Genomic DNA, 12,704 nt, shown 5'->3' on the forward strand with positions numbered 1-12,704 from the left:
TATCAGGAGTGGGATTCGAACCCACGCCTCCAGAAGAGACTGCGACCTGAACGCAGCGCATTAGACCGCTCGGCCATCCTGATGCATTGACGCCAAAACTAAGATCCGTGCACAAATCGACTTAAAGTCTGTCTTAATCGTTATTTCATTTCAAACAAGATATGCTTTTCCTACTTTTCAACCCCAGCCAGAGTCCTGCATCTGAGTGCCATCCTTGTCCAAACCGCTGGTGGTTAAGGAGCATCTCATTGCTGCATTGCTCAGTTTGCTCGAATCAGCAAGGTCCGATATCCCGCTCTACCTGTTCCTCAGACGAAGGTATTTTTGTGGTCGGACTTGAGGCAAAGTTTGAGGAAGTCTGTAATAGCGTGATCAATGTTCCCAGAGAGATGAAACTGCCGCCCCGAACTTCATTTTATAAAGGTGATTCCAGTCACTCCCCACTTTCCCATCAGAACAACGTCACAGAAGAAATCACATCACCTTCACAGAACAACCATCCCGCAGGAAAGTAAAGTATCTGAACTGTGCTGACCAGTATCAGTGTGCTCAAACGTCTGTTCTGGTTGAAAGAAAAAAAATGAGGGAGTGAATAATTGTGTGGTTACCGCAGGGCAGTAATGTTGTAGCTCCTGGTTTAAGGAGCAGAGTGCGCAGCGGAAGCGTGCAGGGCTATTAGCCCGAGGTCGAGGAATCGAGGGTATTCTCTGCTATTTACATTCTCCCTCACACCAAAAGTAAACATAACACGCGTTCCTGTTTGCTTTGCAGCAAATAGCTATCAGAAACTTTCTTGCAGTCTCATCCCGGCATTAGTCCCAAGAATGAAAGAGACAGCATGACACATTACAACATTGTAATGCTCACACATAGGGAACCACAGAGAAAATGCTTTAAAGTCTCAGCAGATCTGACAGCATCTGGAGGGAGAGAAATGAGCTGACGTTTCGTGTTCAGGTGACCCTTAGTCAAAACTGCACGGGAAGCATTATCCAGTAGTACCCCACAGAGGGGCAATATAGATATATAGCGATATCCAGTAATAACTCACAGGGGGCCAATAAGGAAATGAAGCTTTATCGAGCAATGAATCACAATAGAAGCCGAGTTCCCAACGTCCCCTTTTGGACGGATGTGAACAATTCAACCTGCCAGACTATTTACAAGAGAAGACGAATTATACCCTTCTCTTTGGATCAATATGAATTCCTCAACCAGACTCACCGAAGCAGATTGTCGAGTCATGAGCTGGGCTTTTGCCGGTGGGGTCTTGCTGTGCGTATTTAAGCGGGAATCTCATGGACTGAGACCAACGCTTTTCCATTGAAAGGGAGGTATTGGATTTTCCTGAGGTTGAAAATCTTGCTGGAGAAATTTAACCTCGTGGAGGAAAAGACAATATCAGGAGTGGGATTCGAACCCACGCCTCGAGAAGAGACTGCGACCTGAACGCAGCGCCATAGACCGCTCGGCCATCCTGATGCGTTGACGCAAAAACTAAGATCCGTGCACAAATCGACTGAAAGTCTGTCTTCATCTTTATTACATTTCAAACAAGACATGCTTTCCCTACTTTTGAACCCCAGCCAGAGTCCTGTATCTGAGTGCCATCCTTGTCCAAACCGCTGGTGGTTAAGGAGCTTCTCATTGCTGCATTGATCAGTTTCCTCTAATCAGCAAGGTCCGATATACCGCTCTACCTGTTCCTCAGACGAAGGTATTGAAAGTCTAAGATCTGAGGACGTGAATTATCCAATTGGAGAGTTGCATTCTGGCAACTGCAATATCTCTCCACAGCTGCTTCCGGTGCTGCTTTCACAGACAAGTAGCCGAAGAACCCCTCCAGTGTCCAATCAGGTGAACGTTCATCCAGTAGAGGCGGCAGAAGAGTGTTCTGGGAGAAATCAACTTAGTCACCTCGACTGTACTGTGGTTAGCTGAAGAACAGGTGTGAAAGAGTGGATCAGACTGAAAGCAAAACTTTGATACTAATAAAGAAAAAGGCAGATGTGCTGCTGACAAATAGCAACTTGTTTCCGTTTGGTGTGATTGAGAAAATGAATAGCAGAGGATAGTTTCGATCCATCGATCTCTGGGTTATAGTCACAGAACACTCCCGCTTCTCCACACTGATCGTGGCTCATTCTTCCCGTGGTCGGACTCGAGGCAAAGTTTGATGAAATCTCTAACAGTGTGATCAATATTCCCAGAGAGGCGAATCTGCCGCCCCGAACTTCATTCTATGAAGATTATTCCAGTCACTCCCCACTTTCCCATCAGAACAACGTCACAGAAGAAATCACATCACCTTCACAGAACAACCATTCCGCAGGAAAGTAAAGTATCTGAACTATGCTGACCAGAATCAGTGTGCTCAAACGTGTGTTCTTGTTGAATGAAAAAAATGAGGATGTGAATAGTTGTGTGGCTATCACAGGGCAGTAATGTTGTAGCTCCTGGTTTAAGGAGCAGAGTGCCGCAGCGGAAGCGTGCTGGGCTATTAGCCCGGGGTCGAGGAATCGAGGGTATTCTCTGCTATTTGCATTCTCCCTCACACCAAAAGTAAACATAACACACGTTCCTGTTTGCTTTGCAGCAAATAGCTATCAGAAACTTTCTTGCTGTCTCATCCCGACATTAGTCCCAAGAATGAAAGAGACAGCATGACACATTACAACATTGTAAAGCTCACACATAGGGAACCACAGAGAAAATGCTTTAAAGTCTCAGCAGACCTGACAGCATCTGGAGGGAGAGAAATGAGCTGACGTTTCGTGTCCAGATGACCCTCAGTCAAAACTGCTCGGGAAACGTTATCCAGCAGTACCCCACAGAGGGGCAATATAGATATATAACGATAATCCTGTAATAACTCACAGGGGGCAATAAGGAAATAAAGCTTTATCGAGCAATGAATCACAATAGAAACCGAGTCCCCAACTTCCCCTCTTGGACGGATGTGAACAATCCAACCTGCCAGACTATTTACAAGAGAAGACGAATTTTACCCTTCCCTTGGGATCAATATGAATTCCTCAACCAGAGTCACTGAAGCAGATCATCGACTCATGAACTGGGCTTTTGCCGGTGGGGTCTTGCTGTGCATATTTAAGCTGGAATCTCATGTCCTGAGACCAACGCTTTTCCATTGAAAGGGAGGTATTGGATCTTCCTGAGGTTGAAAATCTTGCTGGAGAAATTTAACTTCGTGGAGTAAAAGGCAACATCAGGAGTGGGATTCGAACCCACGCCTCCATAAGAGACTGCGACCTGAACGCAGCGCCTTAGACCGCTCGGCCACCTTTATGCATTGGCGTTGTCGCCGAAACAAAGATCCGTGCACAAATCGACTTTAAGTCCATCTTCATCGTTATTTCATTTCAAACAAGATGTGCTTTTTCTACTTTTGACCCCCAGCCAGAGCCCTGTATCTGAGTGCCATCCTTGTCCAAACCGCTGGTGGTTAAGGAGCTTCTCATTGCTGCATTGATCAGTTTGCTTTAATCAACAAGGTCCGAATTCCCGCTCTACCTTTTCCTCACACGAAGGTATTGAAAGTCTCAGATCTGAGCGACGTGAAGTATCCAATTGGACAGTTGCGTTCTGGCGACTGCAATCTCTTTCCACAGCTGCTTCAGGTGCTGCTTTCACAGACAAGTAGCCAGAAAACCCTTCAGTGTCCAATCAGGTGAACGTTCATCCAGAGGAGGCGGCAGAAGAGTGTTCTGGGAGAAGCCAACTTCGTCACCTCGACTGTACTGTGGTTAGCTGAAGAACAGGTGTCAAAGAGCGGATCAGACTAAAAGCAAAACGTTGATACTAATAAAGAAAAAGGCAGATGTGCTGCTGACAAATAGCAACTTGGTTCCGTTTGGTGTGATTGAGGATATGAATAGCAGAGGATGGTTTCGATCAATCGGCCTCTGGGTTATGGGCCCAGCACGCTTCCGCTGCGCCACTCTGCTCGTAGCTCATTATTTTTGTGGTCGGACTTGAGTCAAAGTTTGAAGAAATCTGTAACAGCGTGATCAATGTTCCCAGAGAGATGAAACTGCCGCCCCGAACTTCATTTTATAAAGGTGATTCCAGTCACTCCCCACTTTCCCATCAGAACAACGTCACAGAAGAAATCACATCACCTTCCACAGAACAACCATTCCGCACGAAAGTAAATGATCTGAACGATGCTGACCAGAATCAATGTGCTCAAACGTGTACTCTTGTTGAAAGAAAAAAATGAGGCAGTGAATAATTCTGTGGTTACCGCAGGGCAGTAATGTTGTAGCTCCTGGTTTAAGGAGCAGAGTGCCGCAGCGGAAGCGTGCAGGGCTATTAGCCCGTGGTCGAGGAATCGAGGGTATTCTCTGCTATTTACATTCTCCCTCACGTGGGCAGCACGGTAGCATAGCGGTTAGCGCAATTGCTTCACAGCTCCAGGGTCCCAGGTTCGATTCCCGGCTGGGTCACTGTCTGTGTGGAGTCTGTACGTTCTCCCCGTGTGTGCGTGGGTTTCCTCCGGGTGCTCCGGTTTCCTCCCACAGTCCAAAGATGTGCGGGTTAGGTGGATTGGCCATGCTAAATTGCCCTTAGTGTCCAAAATTGCCCTTAGTGGTGGTTAAATGGGGTTACTGGGTTATGGAGATAGGGTTATGGGGATAGGGTTATGGGGATAGCGTGGTGTGGGCTTGGGTAGGGTGCTCTTTCCAAGAGCCGGTGCAGACTCGATGGGCCGAATGGCCTCCTTCTGCACTGTAAATTCTATGAAATCTATGAAACCTCACGCCAAAAGTAAACATAGTACGAAGTCTTACAACACCAGGTTAAAGTCCAACAGGTTTGTTTCGATGTCACTCGCTTTCGGAGCGCTGCTCCTTCCTCAGGTGAATGAAGAGGTCTGTTCCAGTAACACATATATAGACAAATTCAAAGATGCCAAACAATGCTAGGAATGCGAGCATTAGCAGGTGATTAAATCTTTACAGATCCAGAGATGGGGTAACCCCAGGTTAAAGAGGTGTGAATTGTCTCAAGCCAGGACAGTTGGTAGGATTTCGCAGGCCAGATGGTGGGGGATGGGTTTCATTGCTCGCATTCCTAGCATTGTTTGGCATCTTTGAATTTGTCTATATATGTGTTTCATCCCCCACCATCTGGCCTGCGAAATCCTACCAACTGTCCTGGCTTGAGACAATTCACACCTCTTTAACCTGGGGTTACCCCATCTCTGGATCTGTAAAGATTTAATCACCTGCTAATGCTCGCATTCCTAGCATTGTTTGGCATCTTTGAATTTGTCTATATATGTGTTTCTGGAACAGACCTCTTCATTCACCTGAGGAAGGAGCAGCGCTCCGAAAGCTAGTGACATCGAAACAAACCTGTTGGACTTTAACCTGGTGTTGTAAGACTTCGCACTGTGCTCACCCCAGTCCAACGCCGGCATCTCCACATCAAAAGTAAACATAACACACGTTCCTGTTTGCTTTGCAGCAAATACCTATCAGAAACTTTCTTGCAGTCTCATCCCGACATTAGTCCCAAGAATGAAAGAGACAGCATGACACATTACAACATTGTAATGCTCACACACAGGGAACCACAGAGAAAATGCTTTAAAGTCTCAGCAGATCTGACAGCATCTGGAGGGAGAGAAATGAGCTCACGTTTCGTGTCCAGGTGACCCTTAGTCAAAACTGCACGGGAAACGCTATCCAGTCGTACTCCACAGAGGGGCAATATAGATATAGAACGATATCCAGTAATAACTCACGGGGGGCCAATAAGGAAATAAAGTTTTATCGAGCAATGAATCACAATAGAAACCGAGTCCCAACTTCCCCTCTTGGACGGATGTGAACAATCCAACCTGCCAGACTATTTACAAGAGAAGTCGAATTTTACCCTTCTCTTGGGATCAATATTAATTCCTCAACGAGAGTCACTGAAGCAGATTATCGAGTCATGAACTGGGCTTCTGCCGGTGGTGTCTTGCTGTGCATATTTAAACAGGAATCTCAGGTCCTGAGACCAGCACTTTTCCACTGAAAGGGAGGTATTGGATCTTCCTGAGGTTGAAAATCTTGCTGGAGAAATTTAACCTCGTGGAGTAAAAGGCAATATCAGGAGTGGGATTCGAACTCACGCCTCCAGAAGAGACTGCGACCTGAACGCAGCGCCTTTGACGACTCGGCCATCCTGATGCGTTGACACCAAAGCTAATATCCGTGCACAAATCGACTTAAAGTCTGTCTTCATCTTTATTTCATTTCAAACAAGATATGCTTTTCCTACTTTTGAACCCCAGAGTCCTGTGTCTGAGTGCCATCCTTGTCCAAACCGCTGGTGGTTAAGGAGCTTCTCATTGCTGCATTGAGCAGTTTGCTCTAACCAACAAGGTCCGAATTCCCGCTCTACCTGTTCCTCACACGAAAGTTTTGAAAGTCTAAGATCTGAGCGACGTGATGTATCCATTTGGAGAGTTGCATTCTGGCGACTGCAATCTCTCTCCACAGTTGCTTCCCGTGCTGCTCTCACAGACAAGTTCACAGACTGTACTGTGGTTAGCTGAAAAACAAGGAGCGGATCAGACAGAAAGCAAAACTTTGCTACGAATAAAGAAGAAGGCAGGTGTGCTGCTCACAAATAGCGACTTGTTTCCGTTTGGTGTGAGTGAGAATAGAAATAGGCTTGCAAGTTTCCATCAGGCGAGGCCGCCGCCGGTGATGATGACGTGGTGTGGACTCGCTGAACCAGGTTCAGGAGCTTGCCGGCTCGAGCACCGAGCAGGGATGCGCTGTCAGGCCCGACGATTTCAAACCACGCCTTGATCGCCTTGTTGGATACCCCTAGTTGACAGGAACCACTGGCAGCTATGGCATTGCCATTGTAGTCAAGGAACTGGCAGGCCGGTGGAAGAATGCTGCGGATGGTGTCGAGGCCGGATTTTGAGATGAGGTTCGCTGATGTGCCGGTGTGAAGTTTAAATCGGATGCAAGCCTTGTCTCATTTCATTTCATTTCGTTTTCATTTCATTAATTGTGCGGACAGCACAGCACTCGTCGATCCACACCGAGGATCGAAAGGCCTTTCGCCGTTGTGGTGGAAGGCAGCGCATGTGTAGTTATGATGCCCACCCGGTATGGGGACCTGACGCACTCAGCATCAGGGTCTGTTGGGCTGTCGGGATCGGAATCTGGCATGCCTTGTTGTATTGAGCGGACACTTCTGCGCCGCAACTGGGATCGCTGGCTGCTGAGCGGTGGAGCAGATCTGCAAAGGGCTGCATAGTGGCCAAGCTTGCCACACTGCAGACACCGGCGTCCTTTTGCCGGACATTTCTGCTTTAAGTGGGTGGAGCCACAATTCGGAGATGTCATGACGCCGACGACAGGGCATTCCGTGCGCCATCGCGCATTCGCAGTACAGTCGGTCGACGTACGCACCTGTGCAGTCGTGTTTTCGCCCTCGTCGTCCACTCGGTCATGGCGCACATGCGCAGGGACCCGGGAAAAGTGCACAAAGTGACCACTCTCCTCGATGCTCAGGCCCTGCATTTGAACAATGGCCTGCACCCGTTCCTCTCGTGGGAGGCCAGTTTTGCAGTTTCTGCCGCCCTGATGTGGGAGTAATGATTCTTAGCATGCTCATGGATAACGCATGTCTCGATAGCAACTGAGAGGGTCAACTGTTTGAATTTCAGGAGCTGCTGCTGAAGGGAGTCGGAGTGGACCCCGAAAACGATCTGATCCCGGATCATGGAATCAACCGTCGAGTCATAGTTACATGACTGCGCTAGGATGCGGAGATGGGTCACGAAGGACTGAAAAGGTTCATTCTTACCCTGAAGCCTCTGCTGGAAAAAGTACCATTCAAAGTTCTCATTCACCTCAGTGTCGCAGTGGCTGTCAAACTTCAGCAGGACTGTTTTGAATTTTGTTTTGTCTTCGCCGGCAGCGAACGTAAGGGAGTTGTAGATGTGGATGACATGGTCCCCCGCGGTGGAGAGAAATAATGTGATCTTCCTGGCATCCGATGCTGCTTCGAGGTCGGAGGCCTCGATGTACAGGAGGAACTTTTGCTTGAAGATTTTCCAATTGGTGCCAAGGTTGCCGGAGATGCGGAGCTGCGGAGGAGGCTGGTGTTTTCCATTTCACCGGATGGCTGCTTCCTGGTCAATGCGGATTCACTCGAGATAGGTCCGTCAAGATCAGTATCACTCTGGTACCATGATGTGTTAGGCAGGTAGGCTCAATGTGGACTGCACTCGATGCAGGGAAGCTAAAAACAGACGTCGAACACTGGAGAAAATCCAACACTGTATTATTCAACGATAGAACTGATACACATATTCAGCTGTGGGTCGACTTTATACTGAACTGACTGGAGACCTTGTAGTAGCCTGATCAGACTTACTAGCTACCGCATGATGTTTGAACTTGCTAGCTCGTGGACTCTGACTGTCTCAGTGGCTGGGTCCAGAGAGAGCGGGAAACCTAGTGCCCTCTGGCTTTATAGTGGTAGTGTCCTGTTTGGTGATTGGCTGCACTGTGTTGTGCTTACTGGTCATCCTGTGTGTCCATCACTGACTGTCTGCATCTCATTATATACATGAGTGGATATTATGACAGACTCCAAATCCAATGGTCTTTTTCCACGGATATTCTATCCCTTCTCACAGACAGACTGGGAGACCCGTCATCGCATGAAAGCAATAACTTCCTGGAGTGATTCCAGGTTGGGTTTATATCGCATAAACTGTCAATGAATGTCTTGTTAAACGTAGTTCAGTTAGCGGAGTGGCTGTGGCTTGGTACTTGCAGTCAAATGGGGTTCCGCCACACAGTTTCGAAACCTACTCGCACTGTAGGCAGCACGGTAGCACAGTGGTTAGCACAGTTGTTTCACAGCTCCAGGGAGCTGCGTGTGCGGAGTCTGCGCGTTCACCCGGTGTCTGCGTGGGTTTCCTCCGGGTGCCTCCGGTTTCTTTCGGACGTTCGGTGCAGACTCAAGAGGCCGAGTGTCCTGCAGGGATTCTCTGGATAACAAATTAGAATCGTCAGAACTCCGACATTGACGGGATGTTTAAGGCGTCTGACTGATCTTCATCATGATGCAATCAAATGTTTGTATCTTTCAGTCTTTCCGCGGTGTTTTATTTACAATGTGTAGAAACATGTTTAACATGGTGTTGAATGTTTCCCATCAGTTCATTCAGAACAATCCTTCAACTGATATGATGGAAATGTAATTTGCTGACAGAAACAACATTCCCATCACTTCACATCTGGCTGCACATCTGGACCAATGCACAAAGACGACCTTCTTCCGTTAGTTATTGTGGATATTAAACATCCATGAGGGGGTTTGGTGAAGTCAGGTCATATGGCGAGTTGGCCGAGGGGTGATGGCGATGCCCTGCCAATCCATTGTGCTTTGAATCTGCGGGTCTGAATCCATCCTCGTCGATGATCCATTTCCTGCGTCTCCGCGTTGGGCCACTTATTGAGGGTGACCTGATGATTCATTCAGTGTGTCCGGAACGAGGATGGAGTTTAGATTCGGAGTTCAACAGGCCTGAGGAGTGAATCTTCTTGCACCAATCTCTATACCGATATTTCTGGCTTAACTGGGCGGTCCCTTGCCCTGAGATTAATCCCTCAGGTCCCAGACTCTCCCACATGGAGAAACAACCTCTCAGCATCCACCCTGTGAACCCCCCTGAAAATCTATTAAATCAGTGAATTTGAATGGTGAGAATTATACCCTGTCCCAAAGATTAGTTCAGGCCTTTGGATTCCCAATCCAGTGACATAATCTTTCATCCCTCTGAACAACAGTTGATTCGGCTCATTATTAAACATCTTGGGCCAGTGGGCCGATGAATGGCAGATGGAGTTTAATTTGGATAAATGTGAGGTGAGGCATTTTGGTAGCTCAAATCAGTGATTGACCTACTCAGTTAATGGTAGGGAGTTGGGGAGAATTACAGAACAAACAGATCGAGGAGAACAGGTTCACACATCCTTGAAGGTGATGTCGCAGGTGGACAGGGTGATGAAGAAGGTATTCAGCATGCTCGGTTTTAAGGTCAAAATATTGAATCCAAGAGTTGTGATGTCTTGTTCAAGTTGTACAAGACATGCTGGTAAGACCACACGGGAAATACTGTGTTCAATTCTGGTCACCCTATTTTCGGAAGGATATTGTTAAACTAGAAAGGGTGCATAAGTGATTTACAAGGATGCTACCAGGACTTGATGGTGTGAGTGAAAATTCGAGGCTGGCTAGGCTGGGACTTTTTTTTCCTGGAGCGTAGGAGGCTTATGGGTGATGTCATAGAGGTCTATGAAATAATGATGAGCATAAATAAGGTAATGAGGAGCATCTGGAACGGGCTGCCAGAGGCAGTGGTAGAGGCAGTTATCATTTTGTCTTTTAATAATCAGTTAGACAGTTACATGCGCAGGGTGGGTGGAGATGGATATGGGCCAAATGCGGGCAAGTGGGACTAGCTTAGTGATAGAAACTGGGCGGCATTGACAAGCTGGGACGAAGGGCTGTTTCCATGCTGCCAACATCCACGACTCTTTGACTCTGTCTGTCTTCCTGATGATATTAGAATTTCCTCCACAGAATTGTATTGAACCGATTGATGCATAATATTTTATTCTATATTTTATCCAAGTCAAACAGACACTGTGGATTCATCAGGGGATAAAGAAAATACTAGGATGAGAGCGAATTGAATGAACAATGTTCCCAAAAATTATATTCCAAAAAGAGCCCTGCAACGTTTGGATGGAAAGGTGAAACTTTGAGCGGAGGAAGGAAAACTCGGCTAATAGCAAGTTCCGCCGGATTTCTATATCAAACGATCGCGGTGGGACTCGAGCCTCCAATCTTCTGATATCTTCATTATGTTTACCGAAATCAGACGCCTTAGCCATTAGGCCACGCGACCATCGCATGGGACATACGAGCCGATGTTTATCGCATGTGAATAAATACTGTGATTCTCTCTGTTTCCCTAGAAACCAGTACAATGCAGAAGGAGGCCATTCGGCCCATCGACTCTGCACCGACCCTCCAATCCTGCACCCCACTCATGCTTTAATTTGGATCGAGACTGGGACGTTCGGTGCTGTTCCATGTAAAGCAAAAATGAACTTCGAGGATATTTCCAATGTAACTGTTTTTCTTCCGCAAACAATTGAATCATTGAAATTGTGCGTTTCGGGAACTGGGATTTTCGAGTCTCTCAAGGCTTCTCTCCAAATCCATTGGTCATTTTAAGGTAGATTCAACCGCTCCGCACATAAACACCGGGGCACCGTTCATCGCAGAAATGCAAGAACTTCCTGGAGTAATTCCAGGCCGGTTTTATAATGTTTTGTATGTTTTATAATGTTTAATGAATGACCTACTGAACCGAGCTGCGATGGTCGAGTGGTTAAGGTGTTGGACTTTCCCCAGCAGGTTTGAGCCCTGCTCCCAACGACTGTGACTGAAGAATTAATCGATTTTTAGTAAACGGTTTGACACAAAGTTCGCTGCTTAGCAAATTCTAATCTCCTCAGGAAGAGGGTTAATGGTATTTTGGACATCAGCCCGGCTTGTTTAGTCGGTAGAGCATCATAGATTGTCATAGAATTGCATCGAGTCTGCACCGGCTCTTGGAAAGAGCACCCTACCCAAGGTCAACACCTCCACCCTATTCCCATAACCCAGTAACCCCACCCAACACTAAGGGCAATTTTGGAGACTAAGGGCAATTTACCATGGCCAATTCACCTAACCTGCACATCTTTGGACTGTGGGAGGAAACCGGAGCACCCGGAGGAAACCCACGCACACACGGGGAGGATGTGCAGACTCCGCACAGACAGTGACCCAAGCCGGAATCGAACCTGGGACCCTGAAGCTGTGAAGCAATTGTGCTATCCACACTGGTACCGTGCTGCCCTCATGCATGGGACTCTTAATCCCAGGGTCGTGGGTTCCAGACCCACGTTGGGCGCTTCCATATTGTAATCTGAGAGTGTTGAGCTGAACGAACTGATTTGATAACAGGAACACAAGGTTATGTTCCTGGACTGGGAATCCAGAGGCCTGAACTAATCTTTCGTGACAAGATTTAATTAATCTGGAATTGAAATTTCATCTCAGTAATGGCGCAGAAAGGTTCTGCTGCAGACGGATCATATTTCCACAACTGGGAACACATTTCCGCAACAGGGAATGATTAGCACAACCACAGTGAAGATCTGTCACCGGCAGATTCACGGTTCCAACAGAGAGAACAGTTACACAGCAGAGAGCTCAGTTACACAGCAGGGAGCACAGTTACACAGCAGAGACCAGAGAGCACAGTTACACAGCAGAGAGCTCAGTTACACAGCAGGGAGCACAGTTACACAGCAGAGAGCTCAGTTACACAGCAGGGAGCTCAGTTACACAGCAGACAGCAGAGAGCTCAGTTACACAGCAGAGAGCACAGTTACACAGCAGAGAGCTCAGTTACACAGCAGAGAGCTCAGTTACGCAGCAGAGAGCTCAGTTACACAGCAGACAGCAGAGAGCTCAGTTACACAGCAGAGAGCTCAGTTACACAGCAGAGAGCACAGTTACACAGCAGAGAGCTCAGTTACACAGCAGACAGCAGAGAGCTCAGTTACACAGCAGAGAGCTCAGTTACACACAGAGAG

The 12,704-nt window shown here is 47.4% G+C and overlaps 3 non-coding genes across 3 annotated transcripts; all 3 read right to left on the reverse strand.

Moving 5' to 3' along the window:
• On the reverse strand, positions 1-83 carry trnal-cag (transfer RNA leucine (anticodon CAG)). Its single transcript has one exon. It is a non-coding gene; the product is annotated as a tRNA-Leu (tRNA).
• Positions 84-1,399: 1,316 nt separating this feature from the next.
• Positions 1,400-1,482, reverse strand: trnal-cag (transfer RNA leucine (anticodon CAG)). Its single transcript has one exon. It is a non-coding gene; the product is annotated as a tRNA-Leu (tRNA).
• Positions 1,483-6,117: 4,635 nt separating this feature from the next.
• On the reverse strand, positions 6,118-6,200 carry trnal-cag (transfer RNA leucine (anticodon CAG)). The gene has a single exon. It is a non-coding gene; the product is annotated as a tRNA-Leu (tRNA).
• Positions 6,201-12,704: the final 6,504 nt, after the last annotated feature.

The sequence above is a fragment of the Scyliorhinus torazame genome, chromosome 24 (genome assembly GCF_047496885.1).
Source record: "Scyliorhinus torazame isolate Kashiwa2021f chromosome 24, sScyTor2.1, whole genome shotgun sequence".
In the NCBI taxonomy this organism is placed as follows: domain Eukaryota; kingdom Metazoa; phylum Chordata; class Chondrichthyes; order Carcharhiniformes; family Scyliorhinidae; genus Scyliorhinus; species Scyliorhinus torazame.